We start from the raw sequence: 19259 nt of genomic DNA on the forward strand, positions 1-19259 counted from the left end.
TGGGACTTCTGCATCAATCCCAGATGGCCAGAGCAACTCCAGTACTAATGTGCCTCTTAATAGGCATGAAAATGGCAAGGTCTGCCATCAACACTTATTAAAGACGATCAAATTTTCAAATATTTGAGCCAACAAAGGCTAGTGTAAAAGTTTGCCCCCCTGGCCTCAGAGAAAAATTTTGAGTCAATGATTTGACTCATTGGAACCACTCAAAAGGGGAGAGTGTCATGGTCTCACCCAGCCCCTACCCCCACCTGAATAGCTGTAGCTGGTTTTTATCCCACGCCTGCCAGCTATTTCATATTGCTGCTGTAACACACCTTGCAGTCACTGACACAGAAAAGTGACTTGGCTCAAGGACATCCTGACCACATATCCCGTTTTGTTCTGTATGTTCTGAATGTTCTGTGTGAGGTGGGCTAGTCTTCATAATTACACAAAGCTTTAGGAAGGACCCAGAAAATCAAAGGTCAATACGAACTGTTACGTCTAAAACAGCTTGAGTCAGAGCCAACCATCAGGCAGCCCTTTCTGCACCTCTGTATGAGCCCCACTATACTTGTTGTGGCTGACATTGAAGAATGCTACTAAGAAGCCAAAAGTTATGATTATAATACTCATGCCCCGTTACCTCAATGTTATGAAATTCCCCTCTTCACCACCCGTCCACCTTACTCAGGACCAATCAGCTTAAAGGTTAGCTGATAACACTTTGCCTACTAAGCTAACTGTTCCTCTCCTCACCCTTTAAACTTTGGAGCCTGGATTTTCCTTTCAAAAGCCTACCTTAGAGCAGTCTGTACTGACATTAGGCTCCTGCAATCCTTGTTGCAATCCTGGATGTCCAGTATTAAGGTGTGCTTTCAAAAACTATACTTGCTTAACTGAGATCAGGGTTTGTTTGGTTTGAGTAGCGATTCCTGAACCCCAGCAGTATGTTCTGCTCACTCACTCATTCAACCTTGCTGAAGGCTTATTGGAAAGTACAATCTGATCAGTCTATCAATCTTGTTTGAGGTACTGTCCACTGTATGTTCTCAGTCAATCAGCCTTGCTGGAAGTTCAGTGGAATGTGGTTCTTTCCAGGAGCTTTTTCACCAGTGCTATTCAAGTCTTTTAGTATAAGAACAAGATCATGAGATGACAGTTACGAATTAAAATGTCTCTTCTTAAGCATAAAAGTTGAACAGCCCTTTAAATGAAATGTTTAATGATTTAATATTTGATATTATCGAATATGTTTAATTTGTGAAAAAAATTTAATTATGAGATATTAAAATTGTATGACACAGCATGTTTTTATATGTATTCGAGAGACTAATGAAGCTCTTGTAAAAAAAATAAGGATCAATTGTTTTCAACAAAGTGATGAGAATTAGTGTCTGATTTACTGATAGGCATTTGTGATGATGTCATGATAGACATTTGTGATGGCTAGCTTTTCAACTTGACACAACCAAGATCTACCTGGTAGTAGAGTCCCAAGGAAGGAGTATCTATATTGGCCTGTGTTATGTGCATGTCTGTTGATGTGATGTGTCCAGCTTTCTCAAGCTCCTGACTTCTGTGACTCCCAGGAAGTGATAGAATGTAACCTGCAACCGTGACCCAAAACAAATCCTTATTCTTCTGTGTTGCTTCTCATCTGGATACTTTATCACAGGAAGAGAAACGAGGACAGAATTATTTATTCTTTGGATAAAAAAAAAGATTTTTTAGGTTTCTATTGTTTCAGTAAAGATAAAAATCAACTTTGCTTAGATAAAAATTCCCTTAAAGCAATGTGTTTGAAGATATATTGCTCTTTTAATGGATGAAATCCTACTCGAGACCCCAGCCAAAGGAAAATTGAAATCTAAACCTCCAACAAAATATGGACAATAAGAGGTGAGAATTTAGAAAATTTAGGAAGTCAGTTAATTATAACAAGGGCTGAACCTATTTTGATAGGACCAGTCCCTGAATAAAAGACAAACCGTAGAGCCCTTGCTCTTCCATGCTTTACCATTACCTTGCCTCATGGAAGAGTTACTGGCCTTTTTCAATATGTAAGCAACTCACAAAATCTGAGGGTTTTATTCAAAAGCCTGTTTCACTACCAAACACTGCATTTATTATTGGTGCTCTGCAGGAACACAGTCCAAGAATGGAATTGTGCAAGGAGAATTCTTGTGAAAAAACTCCAAGAAAACAAGATGAGTCTTATGACCTCAGCTTCTTCAAAGCACAGAATTGTTTTGGGGATGTGTTTTTGTGTTCTTCCCAGGGGTAGGGAATGGAAGTGAGTTTGCTTCCGCTGTTGTTATTCATGTCTCTGTGGGGGGGGGGGGGGAAACACATGTTTTTACTATGCATGACTTTTCCTTGTGATTGAACATCTTACTCATATGATTCTTATTAACCTTCAAGTGTATAAATTCTCTGGTGATCTGAATAAAGTTGGCTATTGCATGAGACTTTAGTCTGCCTCAGTTTTAGGCCCCAGTCTCCCAGGTTTATGTGGCTAACTAGAGCATGAGTCAAACATAAACAGAGCACACAGACTAGATAAACTGAGGCTACTGAGTATTTGGCCAATGTTCAGGAAATTCAGAAAACACAAGACTTGGGGATGAACGATTTGTACCTAAAGTCTGTACTCTAAAATGGTATATATACATATACATACACATATACATACACATATACATGTCATCAAGCACAATGAGTCTTAGAAATGTGGATGACTAAAACATATACACACCTTGCATTTGTCTGGACAAGTAAGTCAACACAGACAGGTTGTCCATCAAATGAACGAGGTCGAGCCATTTCTTTCTTCTATTGTTGGACTTCTTTAACAGTCTTTTAAAACATTTTATTCATTCATTTACTTATTTATTCATTCATTCATTTAGTGTGAGTGGTGGCAACAGAGGCTTGGATATCACTGCATCCAAGTAGAGGTGAGAATATAACTGGAGAGAGTCAGGTTTCCTTACCCAATGAACCAATGAGCCATCTTTCCAATCTCTGTTCTTGGGGCTTTTATTATTTTCTATTCTATTTAAATATATAATTATGTTAAGCATATCTTTTTTGAAACCAAAAAAATTAAGAAATCCAAAATTAAGACAGCTTATGATTTTGTAAATCAAGATATAAGAGTAAAAAGAAACTTTCTCTTTGCAACCATTAAAAAATTAAAATACCCACAAGAAATTAGTGGATATATGCATCAGCTCTATCAAAGAAATCAAAAAAGTTCACAGAGGGCCATAAAACACAAAATAAAACCCAAATAAATGTGAAATTAAAATATATTAATATAAATAACAATGCCTGACATAAAACATCTGTCAGTACATTATTTGCTGTTAGACATGTTTATAATGGAAATACAAATCCAATCACTGTACAATCTATATTGTGAAGAAATACAGACAGATGCACAGACAGAGCCAGAAGTTGCTTCAGTGCATACAGCTGAGAGACATGGCTTGCTCTGATGAACACTCCTTCTGCTGCTTCTGGGTATTCACTGTGTGTTACAATTTGTTCTTAGTGGATAACTGACCATAAAGTTTATGTTTTTATTCACTTTCTCATAATACTCCACTAACGAGGAAGGAAGACTCAGACGTAAGTAAACAAAAAATTACATTCAGTTGTGTGAATAACTTCAGTGAGTTCATAAGATACACCACGAAATCACAAGGAAAACATGAAAATTCACTTCAAAAGAATTTGTAATGTAGAAATGACTCTTGTGCAATGAACATTCAACTGTATAAAAAGAAACATGTCCACTATAATTCCAAGCCTGCAAGGAAAACTGTATGACCATAAAGAAATAAAAGGCTCTACTTAAAATTATTAACAAGGATCTCACCTCAGAATACAATTGTCACTTTTCTCCTTTAAGTATTTTTATAAGCAAAAACATTTTTAAAGTGTTGCATCATGACTTGGGCCTTGGAGATGTAAGGATGAGTAAATGTTCTCTTCCTGAGCCTCCACTGCCTCCTCACACAGCATCCTGTCCCCACCCTTGATGAAGAGTGCTCCAAGGCATCCCAACACCAATATTCCCATGGTTGGATAATGTTAGCCAGGCCTGTTTATGCCAGCTACATTTATTATTGCTCTTCTGTGACTTAACCAGCATGTAAACAGATGAAACAGGACTAGAGAAACAAAAAAACGGGTTGTTATTTCTAAGAAATGAGTGGAAGATTCTGAAGACTCAAAAAAGTTCAAACCATTAAGATGACATAAGAAATAAAAGCAGAAATAAAGAGAGTGAAAGATGGGACAGAAAAGGTAGAGGTGGAAGATGAACTAGAAGAAGAAAAAGGAGGGAAGGAGAATGAAATAAAGACCTGTCTGAATATGTGCAGAGTAAAGACATCGTTGTAACAGAGAGAGGAATGATCAAAATCCAGAAACATTCAGTTCTCAAAATACTTTATAAACATATTTAAGTTCTCCAATAACATAAGGTCATTGACCCTGGAAAAAAAATAGGCATCTTAATATTAGTTTGGTTTATAAAATAACAACAACAACAATCATTAAACTAGACATATACCAAGAAACATGATGTTTTGTGTTTTACATCAAAGCATTCATAAATGGAAGAGAACCAACTGCCAACAATTCTCCCATGTCTTCCACACATGTTCACATTTACATACACACATATACACAGACACACACCTACAAGCATATGTGCATGTATGTGTATGTGTGTATGTATGTATGTATAACAATATAAATAAATCCCCATGTCTTAGATGGGGTTACTATTACTGTGATGAAACACCATGATCAAAGCAACTTGAAAAGAAAGGGATTACTTGGCCTGCATATCCATATTACTGCTCACCATTGAGGAAATTGAGGACAGAAACTAAAACAGGTCATAACTTGGATGCAGGAGCTGATGCAGAAGCATGGAAGAATGCTGTGTACTGGCTTGCCCCCAACCCACATGTCTTGCTCAGTCTACTCTGTTATAGAACCCAGAACCTCTAGCCCAGGAGTGGCATAACCAAAAATGGACTGGACCCTCACCCAACTATCACTGATTTTAAAATATACTTATGGGCTTGCCCACAGCCCAGTCTTATGGAGGCATTTTCTCAGTTGAGGTTCCTTCCTTTCACTTCACTCTTGCTTGAGCCAAGTTGACATAAGACTAGCCAGGACACTCCCAGTCATAATTTGGTAAGAAAACAACTCTCCTACGCTTACTTCCCATCCAATCAAACCCTAAGAAGAATAAAACAGTAAAGTTCTACATAGCTGAAGATGTGCACAAGCGTTTTCCATAAATTAACAGCAATTGTCATAAACTTGGCAAGGAAACCACAATGCCTGCAGTGACCGCTGTTCACAGGACCACTGGCCACAGCGAGCAGCAATTAAAATTCCTGGCTTGTTTAGAAGATCTTTGTATCCTGCTGAATTGCACATTCACAGCAACGGGGATTTAAATACTCCCTTTAAAGTAGTTCAAATGTCCTGGGAAAATATGTCCCAAATATCTTTATAATCAAGTCATATTTTATATAAAAAGCTAATCAAGAGGAAGTCAGTGAATCAGCGATTAGCAATTACACTTGACTCTAAACTTAGGACATGAAGCTGAAGAGACAACAAAAAACATACTGCACACAAAGATCAATTCAAACTATTAGTAAATTCAACTTATTCTGAGAGACTAAAAACATTGTATGCAAGGAGGCATGGAATGACAATTTCCATATTTCACTTGGACAGTAAGCTTTGACTCTCATGAACTATGTATCACTTATTTTTAATTTTCTCTTAAATATTCATACTTTGGTCATATACATACTTCACCTTTTCTTCACCCCTTCACTCCTGCCAAATTTCTTCTTCATCCCAATTCTCCCTTCTACTTTGTTTTTTTTCTTTTTTTATTGGTTATTATATTTATATTTCAGATTTTATCCCCTAACCCCCTTGCCCCCCACACCCAGGAACCTCCTATCCCATCCTCCCTCCTCATGCTTCTATGAGGATGTGCCCCCACCTCCCCCCCACTCTCACCTCCCCACCCTCGAATTCCCCCCCACACACACTCAGTGTTCATCCTTCATAGGACCAAGAATCTCCTCTCCCACCTATGCCAGACAAGGCCATCCTCCCCTTCATGTACAGATGGAGTAATGGGTCCCTCCCTATGTGCTCCCAGGCTGGTGGTTTAGACTTTGGGGAGCTCTGGTTGGTTGGTACTGTTGCTCTCCTCATGGGGCCACAAACCCTTTCTGCTCCTTCAGTCTTCTCTCTAACTTCTCCATTGGAAAACCCTTGATCAGATCAGTGGTTAGATGTAAGCATTGGCCTCTGAATGTGTCAGCCTTTGGCAGACCTCTAAGGAGACAGTTATATCAGGCTCTTGTCAGCATGCACTTCCTGACATCCACATCAGTGACTACATTGGGTGACTGTACCTGGGATGGATACCCAGGTGAAATGGTCTCTAGATGGCTCCTCCTTCAGTTTCTGTCCCACACTTTGTTTCCATATTTGCTCCCTTGAGTATTTGTTGTTACTCCTTCTAAGTAAGACCAATATATCCATACTTGGTCTTCCTTCTTCATGAGCTTCATGTGGTCTGTGTGTTCAGTCTTGACTATTCCAAGCTTTTGGGCTAACATCCACTTATCAGTGAGTAAATACCATGTGTGTTCTTTTGTGATTGGATTAACTCACTCAAGATGATAATTTCTAGTTCCATCCATTTACCTTAGAATTTCTCAAATTCATTATTTTTAATAGCTGAGTAATACTCCATTGTGTAAATGTACCACATTTTTTTTGTATCCATTCCTCTGTTGAAGGACATATAGGTTCTTTCCAGCTTCTGGCTATTATAAATAAGGCTGCTATGAACATAGTGGAGCATATGTCCTTGTTATATGTTGGAGCATCTTCTGGATATGCCCAGGAGTGATATAGCTGGGTCCTCAGGTAATGCTATGCCCAATTTTCTGAGGAACCTCCAGACTGATTTCCAGAGTGGTTGTACCAGCTTGCAATCCCACCAACAATGGAGGAGTGTTCCTCTTTCTCCACATCCTCGCCAGCATCTAGTATCACCTGAGTTTTTGATCTTAGCCATTCTGATTGGTGGGAAGTGGTATCTCAGGGTTGTTTTGATTTGCATTTCCCTGATGACTAAGGATGTTGAACACTTCTTAAGGTGCTTCTTGGCCATTCAAGTTTCCTCACTTGAGAATTCTTTGTTTAGCTCTGTACCCCATTTTTAATAGGGTTATTTGGTTGTCTGGAGTATAATTTCTTGAGTTGTTTGTATATATTGGATATTAGCCCTCTATTGGATGTAGGACTGGTAAAGATCTTTTCACAAACTGTTGGTTGCCATTTTGTTTTATTGACAATGTTCTTTGCCTTACAGAAGCTTTGCAATTTTATGAGGTCCCATTTGTCAATTCTTGATCTTGGAGCATAAGCCATTGGTGTTCTGATCAGGAACTTTTCCCCTGTGCCTAGGTATCCGAGGTCTTCCCCACCTTCTCTTCTATTAGTTTCAGTGTATCTGGTTTTAAGTTAAGGTCCTTTATCCACTTGGACTTGAGCTTTGTACAAGGACATAAGAATGGATTGATTTGCATCCTTCTACATGCTGATATCCAGTTGAACCAGCACCACTTGCTGAAAATGCTGTCCTTTTTCCACTGGGTGGTTTTAGCTCCTTTGTCAAAGATCAAGTGATCATAGGTGTGTGGGTTTATTTCTGGGTCTTCAATTCTATTCCATTGATCTTCCTGTCTGTCTCTGTACCAGTATCATGCAGTTTTTATCACTACTGCTCTGTAGTACAGTTTGAGATCAGGGACGATGATTCCCCCAGAAGTTCTTTTATTGTTGAGAATAGTTCTCACTATCCTGGGTTTTTTGTTATTCCAAATGAATTTACAAATTGCTCTTTCTATCTCTATGAAGAATTGATTTGGAATTTTGATGGGGATTGCATTGAATCTGTAGATTGCTTTTGGCAAGATGGCCATTTTTACTAAATTAATCTTGCCAATCCAGGAGCATGGGAGATTTTTCCATCTTCTGAGATCTTCTTCTATTTCTTTCTTCAGAGATTTGAAGTTCTTGTCATACAGATCTTTTACTTGCTTCATTAGATGCACTCCAAGGTATTTTATATTATTTGTGACTATTGTGAAATGTGTCATTTCCCTAATTTCTTTCTCAGCCTGTTTATCATTTGAGTAGAGGAAGGCTATTGTTTGATTTGTTTGAGTTGATTTTATATCCAACCACTTTGCTGAAGTTGTTTATCAAGTTTAGGAGTTCTGTGGTGGAAGTTTTAGGGTCACTTAAGTATACTATCATATCATCTGCAAATAGTGAAATTTTGACTTCTTCCTTTCCTATTTGTATCCCTTTGACTTCCTTTTGTTGTCTAATTGCTGTGGCTAGGACTTTCAGTACTATATTGAATAGGTGGCATAAGAGTGGGCAGCCTTGTCTAGTCCCTGATCTTAGTGGGATTGCTTCAAGTTTCTCTCCATTTAGTTTGATGTTGGCTACTGGCTTGCTATGTATTGCTTTTACTATGTTTAGGTATGGGCCTTGAATTCCTCATCTTTCCAAGACTTTTAACATGAACGGATGTTGAATTTTGTCAAATGCTTTCTCAGCATCTAGTGAGATGATCATGTGTTTTTTTTTTTCTTTGAGTTTATTTATGTAGTGGATTACATTGATGAATTTCCAAATATTGAACCATCCCTGCATTCCTGGAATAAAGCCTACTTGATCATGATGGATAATTGTTTTGATGTGTTCTTGGATTCAGTTTGGGAGAGTTTTATTGAGCATTTTTGCATCAATACTCATAAGTGTGATTGGTCTGTAGTTCTCTTTCTTTGCTGGGTCTTTGTGAGGTTTAGATATGAGTGTAATGGTAGCTTCATAGAATGATTTGGATAGTGTTCCTTCTATTTCTATTCTATGGAATAGTTTGAAGAGGATGGATATTGGGTTTTCCTGAAAGGTCTGATAGAATTCTGCACTAAAACCATCTGGTCCTGGACTTTTTTTGGTGGGGAGATTTTTAATGACTGCTTCTATTTCTTTAGGAGTTATGTGACTGTTTAGATGGTTTATCTGCTCCTCGTTTAACTTTGGTACCTGGTATCTGTCTAGGAAAATTTCCATTTCATCCAGATTTTCCAATTTTGTTGAGTATAGGCCTTTGTAGTAGGATCTGATGATTTTTTTTATTTCCTCAGTTTCTGTTGTTATGTTTCCCTTTTCAGTTCTGATTTTATTAATTTGAATACTGTCTCTGTGCCCTTTGGTTAGTCTGGCTAAGGGTTTATCTATCTTGTTGATTTTCTCAAAGAACCAGCTCCTGGTTTTGTTGATACTTCATATAGTTCTTTTTGTTTCTACTTGGTTGATTTCAGCTCTGAGTTTGATTATTTCCTGCCGTCTACTCCTCTTGGGTATATTAGCTTCTTTTTGTTCTAATGCTTTCAGGTGTGATGTCAAGTTGTTAGTGTATGCTCTTTCCCATTTCTCTTTGTAGGTACTTAGAGCTATGATTTTTCCTCTTAGTACTGTTTTCATGGAGTCCCACAAGTTTTGGTATGATGTGTCCTCATTTTCACTAACTTCTAAAAAGTCTTTAACTTCTTTCTTTATTTCTTCCTTGACCAAGTCATCATTGAGTAGAGCATTGTTCAGTTTCCACATGTATGTGGACTTTCCATTGTTTTTGTCATTATTAAAGACCAGCCTTAGTCCATGGTGGTCTGATAGGGTACAAGGGATTATTTCAATCTTTTTGTATCTGTTGAGGCCTGTTTTGTGACCAATTATATAGTCTATTTTGGAGAAGGTACCATGAGGTGCTGAGAAAAAGGTATATTCTTTTGTTTTAGGATGAAATGTTCTATAGATGTCAGTTAAGTCCAATTGGTTCATAACTTCTGTTAGTTTCATTGTGTCTCGGTTTAGTTTTTGTTTCTATGATCTGTCCACTGCTGAGAGTGGGGTGTTGAAATCTCCCACTATTATTGTGTAGGGTGCAATGTAAGCTTTAAGTTTTAGTAAGGTGTCTTTTATGTATGTGGGTGCTCTTGCATTTGGGGCATAGATGTTCAGAATTGAGAGTTCCTCTTGGTACATTTTTCCTTTGATGAATATGAAGTGTCCTTCTTTATCTTTTTTGATTACTTTTGGTTGAAAATCGATTTTATTTGATATTAGAATCGCTACTCCAGCTTGTTTCTTGGGACCATTTGCTTGGAAGATTGTTTTCCATCCTTTTACTCTGAGGTAGTGTCTGTCTTTTTTACAGAGGTACATTTCCTGTATGCAGCAAAATGCTGGGTTGTGCTTATGTATCCAGTCTGATAGTCTATGTCTTTTTATTGGAGAGTTGAGTCCATTGATATTAAGAGATATTAAGGAAAAATGAATATGGCTTCCTGTTATTTTTGTTATTGGAGGTGGAATTATGTTTGTGTAGCTATCTTCTTTTGGGGTTGTTGGAAGATTACTTTCTTGCTTTTTCTAGGTTGTAGTTTCCCTCCTTGTGTTGGAGTTTTCTACCAATTATCCTTTGAAGTGCTGGATTTGTGGTAAGATATTGTGCAAATTTGATTCTGGTGTGGAATATCTTGGTTTCTCCATCAATATTGATTGAGAGTTTTGCCGGGTATAGTAGTCTGGGCTGGCATTTATGTTCTTTTACGGTCTGTATGATATCTGTCCAGGATCTTCTGGCTTTTATAGTCTCTGGTGAGAAGTCTGGTGTAATTCTTATAGGTCTGCCTTTATATGTTACTTTACCTTTTTCCCTTACTGCTTTTAGTATTTTTTCTTTGTTTTGTACATTTGATGTTTTGATTATTATGTGGCGGGAGGTATTTCTTTTCTGGTCTAGTCTATTTGGAGTGCTGTAGGCTTCTTGTATATTTATGGACATTTCTTTCTGTAGGTTAGGAAAGTTTTCCTCTATAATTTTGTTGAAGATATTTACTGGTCCTTTAAGTTGGGAGTCTTCCCCCTCATCTATACCTATTACCCTTAGGTTTGGTCTTCTCATTGTGTCCTGGATTTCTTGGATGTTTTGGATTAGTAGCTTTTTGTATTTTGTCTTTTCTTTGACAGTTGTGTCAATGTTTTCCATGGTATCTTCTGCACATGAGATTCTCTCTTCTATATCTTGTATTCTGCTGGTGATACTTGTTTCTGTGACTCCTGTTCTTTTTCCTAGGTTTTCTATCTCCAGGGTAGTCTTCCTTTGTGATTTTTTTACTGTTTCTACTTCCATTTTTCGATCCTAGATGGTTTTGTTTAATTCTTTCACCTGTTTCATTGTGTTTTCTTGCAATTCTTTAAGGGATTTTTTTGTTTCCTCTTTAAGGGCTTCTACCTGTCTACCTGTGTTCTCCTTAAATTCTTTGAGAGTGTTATCTATGTCCTTCTTAAAGTCCTCTATCATCATCATGAGAAGTGATTTTAATTCTGAATCCTGTTTTTCTGGTGTGATGGCATGTTCAGGGCTTGCTATCATACAAGAACTGGGTTCTGGTGATGCCATGTAACTTTGGATTCTGTTGCTTATGTTCTGGTGCTTGCCTTTTGCCATCTGGTTAATTCTAGTGCTGCCTGCACTCACTGTCTCTGACTGGAGCCTGCCTTTCCAGTTATCTTGCTTGTGTCTGAACTCCTCAGGGTTCAGATGTCTCTGTGATCTTTTAATCCTGGGCTCCAGTTGCTCTGAATACAGTGGCTCCTCTAGGATGTCTCAGGATATAGTGTCTTCATGGTAGCAGACCAGCTAGGTGTCCCCTGCTCTGGTTGCAGTGTCTCCTCTAGGATGTCTCGGGATCTGGTGTCCACACAGGAGCAGATCATGTGAGTGTCTGCCGCTCTGGGTTCAGTGGTCCCTCTAGGATGTCTCGGGATCTGGTGTCCACACAGGGGCAGACCAGTCAGGTGTCTGCTCCTGGCAGCAGGCCCAGGCCAGGGCCGGAAGGGGAGTGGTATTCCACAGGGGCGGGGTTTGTTGTTTGCTGCTCTGGGTTCAGTGGTCCCTCTAAGATGTCTCGGGATTCAGTGTCCACACAGGAGCAGACCAGACGGGTGTCTACTCAAGGTAGCAGGCCCAGGCAAGGGGCTGAAGGGGAGTGGTATTCCGCATGGGCGGGGTTGGGTGTCTGCTGGAATCTAGGCACTGCCTGCACCCAGTTATGGGTCTGGGACGGGCATAGGGCAGTGTGTGAGTGTTCTTACCTGCCACTCTGGGTTCAGTGGTCCCTCTAGGATGTCTCGGGATTCAGTGTCCACACAGGAGCAGACCAGGCGGGTGTCTGCTCAAGGCAGCCGTCCCAGGCGAGGGCTCTCCCTCCTACTTTCATGCCTTTTGTGTGTGTGTGTGTGTGTGTGTGTGTGTGTGTGTGTGTGTGTGTGCGCGCGCACGCGCGCGTGTGTCCAACCATGGTTCACTGGGGTTGCTGGTATGAGCTTGAGTTGAAGATTATTTACTTAGTCTAGGAGTAGAATTCATCCTTCCACTGAACACTAACTACTATAGCTCCTCCAGAGCCTGGGAAGACACTCTACCTCCCATGACACATTGTTGACAGGTAGGACTGGGCTAGGTAGTCATGGCTCTTCCAAGCTCCTGAATATTGCAGTCACATCATGTCCAAAAGACAGCAATCCACAGCACTGTTCTGTTCCCCATCCTCTGGCTCTTGCATACTTTGCACACCCTCTTCCCCCATGCTTGCCAAGCCTTGCAAGAGATAGTATAAACATCCTATTTGAGGCTAGGCATCCAACAGACACTTATTCTCAGCACTTTGACCCCCTTATGATGCTCTGAATTTACCACTGAGCATTTCAAAAAGAAGCTTCTCAGAAGGAGACTGAGAGTAGCTCTAACCTATGGTCACAAATATAAATATTAAGAAGGAAGTTTGACAATTGTACTTAGTAAAATTCCAGGAGTGGGTTCTCCCCTAGGACCTATGTCCTCCTGGCACAAGAGCTTTTGGGAAAGCATAATCTGCTTTCAATGATTCAAATTCAATCAGAAAGAAACTTGTCACCCCATAACAGTCCTGCTGTTACTATTGCCCCTGTGGATGCTATCACAACTAGGTAGGACAGGAGATGACTTTTTCTCCAGCAGTTGCTAAGTACCCTCCAATACTGTGAAAGTCTACTAGCAAAGAGGAGGTTTCCAGCCTTGTTCCAGCTTCATTGCTCTGTCCTGCGACTGAGGTGTGTGATAGCTTCAGCAATGGAGTACCATCACCCTTGAGTATCACTACTTCCTATGGCAACCAAGAGAAGTGAAGTCTCTTGTATTGTTCTGGGAGTCCACTGGGGTCTCGGTGACCAACATCTCACAAGCAGGTATCACAAGCTGACCTAATCAATTTAAAAGAATCATCTTAATATTATAATATTATACTTTCCAAAGCAAAAAAAAAAAAAAAAAAAAAAGAGTCTCTGTTTGTTTACATCACCCTTAAGTTCTCTTGTCTACATTTTATGACTTTCATATACAGGTCTAGTTGACTAAACTGAATTCTAAGTTTTTTATCTTTTTGATGTTATTATGCATAAATTGCTTTCTTAATTTCCTCTGAGAATTTTTTTTTATTGCTGAGAAGTCAAACTGCAAATTTTCTTTCTAAGTGTATCATATATCTCCAAATCTGTCCTGAGACACTGTTTGGCTCTATATAAATTGGTTAAGTTCTATCTCACTGTACATATATTTACGCCATAGCCCAGACCTAGTGTCTTGTTGTTGCTATATGCCCGTGTGTCATTTTACTAGCATTAATGGAATTATTGTACCTCTCTGTCACTTTGTTTTTTTAACACATTATACTTTGATGCCTACACTTGTACAATCAACACTTGTGTTAGATGTGTGCTCCTTCACGGCTGTTTCCCAGTTATTCTCAAGGAAATTCATTTATATACATCCATTAAACATTCATTGAAATTTGGGGGGAAGCATTTGTGTTTATTTCTGATATTTGTAAAAAACATAAATACATGCCTACTACTTTGTCAAAACACATGGCATTCTCCTTTAATAGTGTGCTTTGTCTTAAGAATCCAATTATGTATTCTTCTGTAGTGCTTAAAATAAATTGATCTGGGACTCAGTAAGCAAGTTTAATTCAGGAGTTAAACTCAGACACAGTGGGGTGAGTCAACGCATATCAAGGTTTGACATGGCTTACTAAATAAGAATCTAGTTGACCATATCCCAAGTAGTTTCTGAAGAAATGGTTCTGTTATGAAAAAGCAGTCCTTAAATGTATAAGTTTGAAAAATCACAGGATAACAAATGTGAATGGGTTTTGTTTCTGAAATTTTTCTCATTTAATCTGCAAACATATACCATAATTAGAGACAGTTAAACATATTTCCTACTCCCAAGTGAAGTCTCAAAATTCAGTGGAAATTCCTAGACAAAAGCAGCCATACCTTATTACCCCTCTATACTCAATTTTTTTCTGCAGCTCCATATTTCTGTTTCTCTAATATTTACTGGAGCTGTCTCTTCCCAAAGTCAGATAAGCTTGCTCTGCATCACAAATCAACAAAACTCCAGGATGAAGTGCCTGAATAATGCCCACTTGCCTCTGAGTGGTTCTCCCCCACCTGAACATCCACCCCTCACTGCCTCCCCAACAACCTACTGTTGTAAATACTTTCATTTTCATTCATCTTTCCAAGTTGTTTTCAGTACAAACATTGGACAATCACATACTGTTGTATTCTGCTTAGAATTAAAAGTCTGCCCATAATTTTAATACAAAGCAAATAAGAAAAATAAGAGTGGCCTGTAGATACTGAAACCCCTTGGAGAAAGGAAAACAGCACTTTATTTCATTAATACAGGGGCCTCTTAAAAGAATCCATAGATTTAACTTAAACACATTGCCAACAATAATTGTTCAGTAAGTTGGCAAGGTAGAAAGTATCACCATTAGCTGTTTGGGAATTACAACAGAACTGGGTCTATTAACCTTAACAAAATAACAGAAGCTAAAACAAAATGATGTCCATGTATATGTGTAGCACCTAAAATTATTGCAGCACTCTGGAGGCTGGAACAAGAGGGTCACAGTTAGAGTCCAATAAGAGCTACATAGCATAACCCAATTTTAAAGAAAAAAAAAAAAAGGTAATGCGATTGAGTAATTATGTAAAACCAATAAAACATTGACCAGAAAGAAAGGATTTAGACATTAGCTGAAATTTCCCATTATTCTGATCATGACATTCAGAACACCACTGTATTGTTGCCAAGTGTTTTATATTGATTTTCATTAATATTTAAAATGTGTAGGAGCATTCACAGTTTATGGAATCAGTTAATCAATTAATTGTACTGAAGTCACTTATGAACAATAAAAATTATGGTGTGAGCCAAAGAAGCTAAAAAGCGAAGAACAGTCTCAATTACAAATGTACTTTAGCTTCTGAATTGATTTTGATATTAGCACCACCAGTTATATAAAACAAGAAGCTACCAGGGAAAAAATTGTTAGATCACATAGTCATACTTATAAATACAGACAGAAATAAGAGGTACAGTTGATAGCTCTCCTGCCCCTCCCCCCACCCCACAAATAATTGTGACTGTCACTTGGCATTCAGTGTTCCATCCTATAAAGTTCATTATTTATTACAAAATAAATTTCATCCTCTGCTCCAGGGAGCAGAGTCAAGCTGTGTTCTGTTCTGCTAGCTCCCACAGTGTGCTAAACATTGCAAATTGGTGTTGCCCAGTAAGCATCATTTTGTAGACTGGGTAATTTTATTCAGTCCTAATGCCTTTCCCAAAAAAAGAATATAGTTTAAAAACCAAAGATCAGTGATCTGACCAGTTCAGATACAGAGCACTTAAAGGAATAATTTCTACATGGAAGTAGAAAACGAGTATTTTAACATGCACACAAAATCTACCTATTGGTAACATTCACACCATGTAGGCTTTCATCTAAATATAAACAGTACAGATAATTTATAAACCTAGTCTATAAATAGAATCCATTGAGAAGTAGTCTGCCAAGTGGGTAACTGTATAACTGTAATGAGACAGTTCTTTTTTTTTTTTTGGTTTTTCGAGACAGGGTTTCTCTGTGTAGCCCTGGCTGTCCTGGAACTCACTCTGTAGACCAGGCTGGCCTCGAACTCAGAAATCCACCTGCCTCTGCCTCCCAAGTGCTGGGATTAAAGGCGTGCACCACCACCGCCCGGCAATGAGACAGTTCTTGAATTCTTCTTCTAGTAAAAATTTCCTGGAAGAAATAGTATTCCAGTGTGGATCAGCAGTATCAGGATGCCCAATAATGACATCTTCATATGTATATAATTAACTTTACCAATACTTAATTGTAATAGTATTTGTAGGTGAAATGTATTTTTATGGTCTGGAGTTGAGGCTCCATTTGTAGACAGCTTGCCTAGAAAGCAGAAAGCACTGGGCCCAATCCCCAGTACTGCACAAACTGGCCAGATATGATAGTATATGCCTGTAAATCCAGCACTGAAGATGTGGAAGCATGTGTGTAGGTGCATGTAAACAGGTGTGTAGAGGCATGAAATTCAAGTTCATCCTCAATTGTGCAGCAAATATGAGGCCGGGCTACATGAGATCTTCCATCAAAAAAAATAAAAATAACAATAATAATATTTTTAGCAACAAAGCATGTTGAAATTTCTCTTGTGTTTCTTAGATCAGTTTAGATCAGACTACAACTAAAGAAGGAGAAATTATGCAAAGTTCAAGTTAAATGTATAAATAATTAAATGCATCTAATTTGTTCTGTGTTGCAATGGCCCTCATTTTGGCAGAAGAGGAGGGATTATTGCTTCACATTATATTTTCTTTCCTAAAGAAATTAGCAGAAAAGTCAGTGTGGGAATGGAATTACAAAGTCTTCAGAAATGATTTAATTATAATGACTTACAATGTTGCAACCACTATAGAGAAGTCAAGATAAGTAATTTAAAAGAAATGAAACTTTGAAATTTTTTTTATTGGATATTTTCTTTATTTACATTTCCAAAATTATCCTATTTCCTGGTTTCCTTCCTGGAAACTCTCTATCCAATCTCCACTATCCCTGCTTCTATGATGGTGTTCTCCCACCCACCCACTCAGGCCTCCTTGCCCTTGAATTCCCTTACATTGGGGCATCAAGCCTTCACAGGACCATGGATCTTTCCTCCCATTGATGCCCAACAAGGCCATCCTCTGCTACATATGTGGCTGGAGCTATGGGTCCCTCCATGTGTACTACTTGGTTGGTGATTTAGTCTCTGGGAGCTCTAGGGGTGGGGTCTGGTTGGTTGATATTGTTCTTCCTATGGAGTTACAAACCACTTCAGCTCCTTCAGTTCTTTCTCTAACTCCACCACTGGGGACCCTGTGCTCTGTTCAAAGGTTGGCTAATAGCATCCACCTCTGTATTTGTCAGGCTCTGGCAGAGCCTCTCAGGAAATAGCTATAACAGGTTCATGTCAGCATGTAGTTCTTGGCATTCACTATAATGCCTGGGTTTGGTGACTGTATATAGGATGGATCTCCAGCTAGGGAAGTCTCTGAATGGCCTTTCTTTCATTCTCTGCTCCACACTTTGTTTCCATATTTGCTCCAGTAAGTATTTTGTTCCCCTTTTTAAAAAGAACTGAAGAACCCACACTTTGATCTTTCTTTTTGAGCTTGTGGTCTGTGAGTTGTATTTTGGGTATTCCAAGCTTTTGAGCTAATATCCACTTATCAGCGAGTGCATACCATATGTGCTCTTTTGTGATTGAGTTACCTCACTCAGGATGATATTTTCAAATTCCATCCATTTGCCCAAGAATTTCGTGAATTCATTGTTTTTAATAGCTGAGTAATATTCCATTGTGTAAATGTACCACATTTTCTGTATCCACTCCTCTGTTGAAGGACATCTGGGTTCTTTCCAGGTTCTGGCTATTATATATAAGGCTGCTATGAACATAGTGGAGCATGTGTCCTTGTTATATGTTGGAGCATCTGTTGGGTATATGCCCAGGAGTGGTAAAGGACACTGTCAATAGTACAAAATGGCAACCAACAGATTGGGAAAAGATCTTTACTAATCCTACATCCACTACAGGGCAATACATATCCAATATATACAAAGAACTCAAGGAGTTAGACTCCAGAGAATCAAATAAACCTATTAAAAATGGGGTACAGAACTGAACAAAGAATTCTCAACTAAGGAATATCAAATAGCCGAGAAACACCTAAAGAAATGTTCAACATCCTTAGTCATCAGGAAAATACATATCAAAACAACCCGAAATTCCACCTTGCACCAATCAGAATGGCTAAGATCAAAAACTCAGGTGACAGCAGATGCTGGTGAGAATGTAGAAAAAGAGGAACATTCCTCCATTGTTTGTGGGATTACAAGCTGGTACAATCACTCTGGAAATCAGTCTGGTGGTTCCTCAGAAAATTGGGCATAGTGCTACCTGAGGACTCAGAAACTTTGGAACTTAACTCCATTTTTCTCAAAGAAATAAGGCAATTTCCTCCATAAGTCAATAGATACTATTGTGTAATGTTGAATGTACAAAGCCTTTAATCTCACTAATTCTAACTGCAAATGTATGCCTGGTGAAAATTCCAGCATGAATGTAAAACATGTCCAAAACTGTTTACAACAACACTTTGCATTCACATAAAATGATGAGGGCCACTGACAAGGGTGTATAGTACATGGCTTAGTGACAAAGTAATAGTAAACAATAAGCTACAGCCATGTGCAAACACTAGAAGAATTTGGGGATCATAATGTTGAAAACTTGTGTTTCTATATAACCCATAGTTTATAAAGCTCAAAAACAAATGACACCACAGAGCACATTTCTCATGCACACATATAAAATAAAAATATAAAGAATACAAGAAAGTAAAAGCAGAGTTTTCAGAGTAGTCATTATCTTCTAGTAAAAGTCAGGAATAGATTAAGGGAGGGCTTCATAGATAATGGGTATTAATACTGATCGGTAACTGTTGTGTATGCTGGATTATGAACTGGCATCTATCATTCCTTGTTCATATGTGTGCATATCTTAATATCTATCAATATCATATTTAAATTTTTCTAAGTATAATAAAAATAATATTAATATATTTAAATTTTGACTACTAATAATGGTCCAGTAAATAT

This window comes from Arvicanthis niloticus, chromosome 27, assembly GCF_011762505.2.
Source record: "Arvicanthis niloticus isolate mArvNil1 chromosome 27, mArvNil1.pat.X, whole genome shotgun sequence".
Classification (NCBI taxonomy): domain Eukaryota; kingdom Metazoa; phylum Chordata; class Mammalia; order Rodentia; family Muridae; genus Arvicanthis; species Arvicanthis niloticus.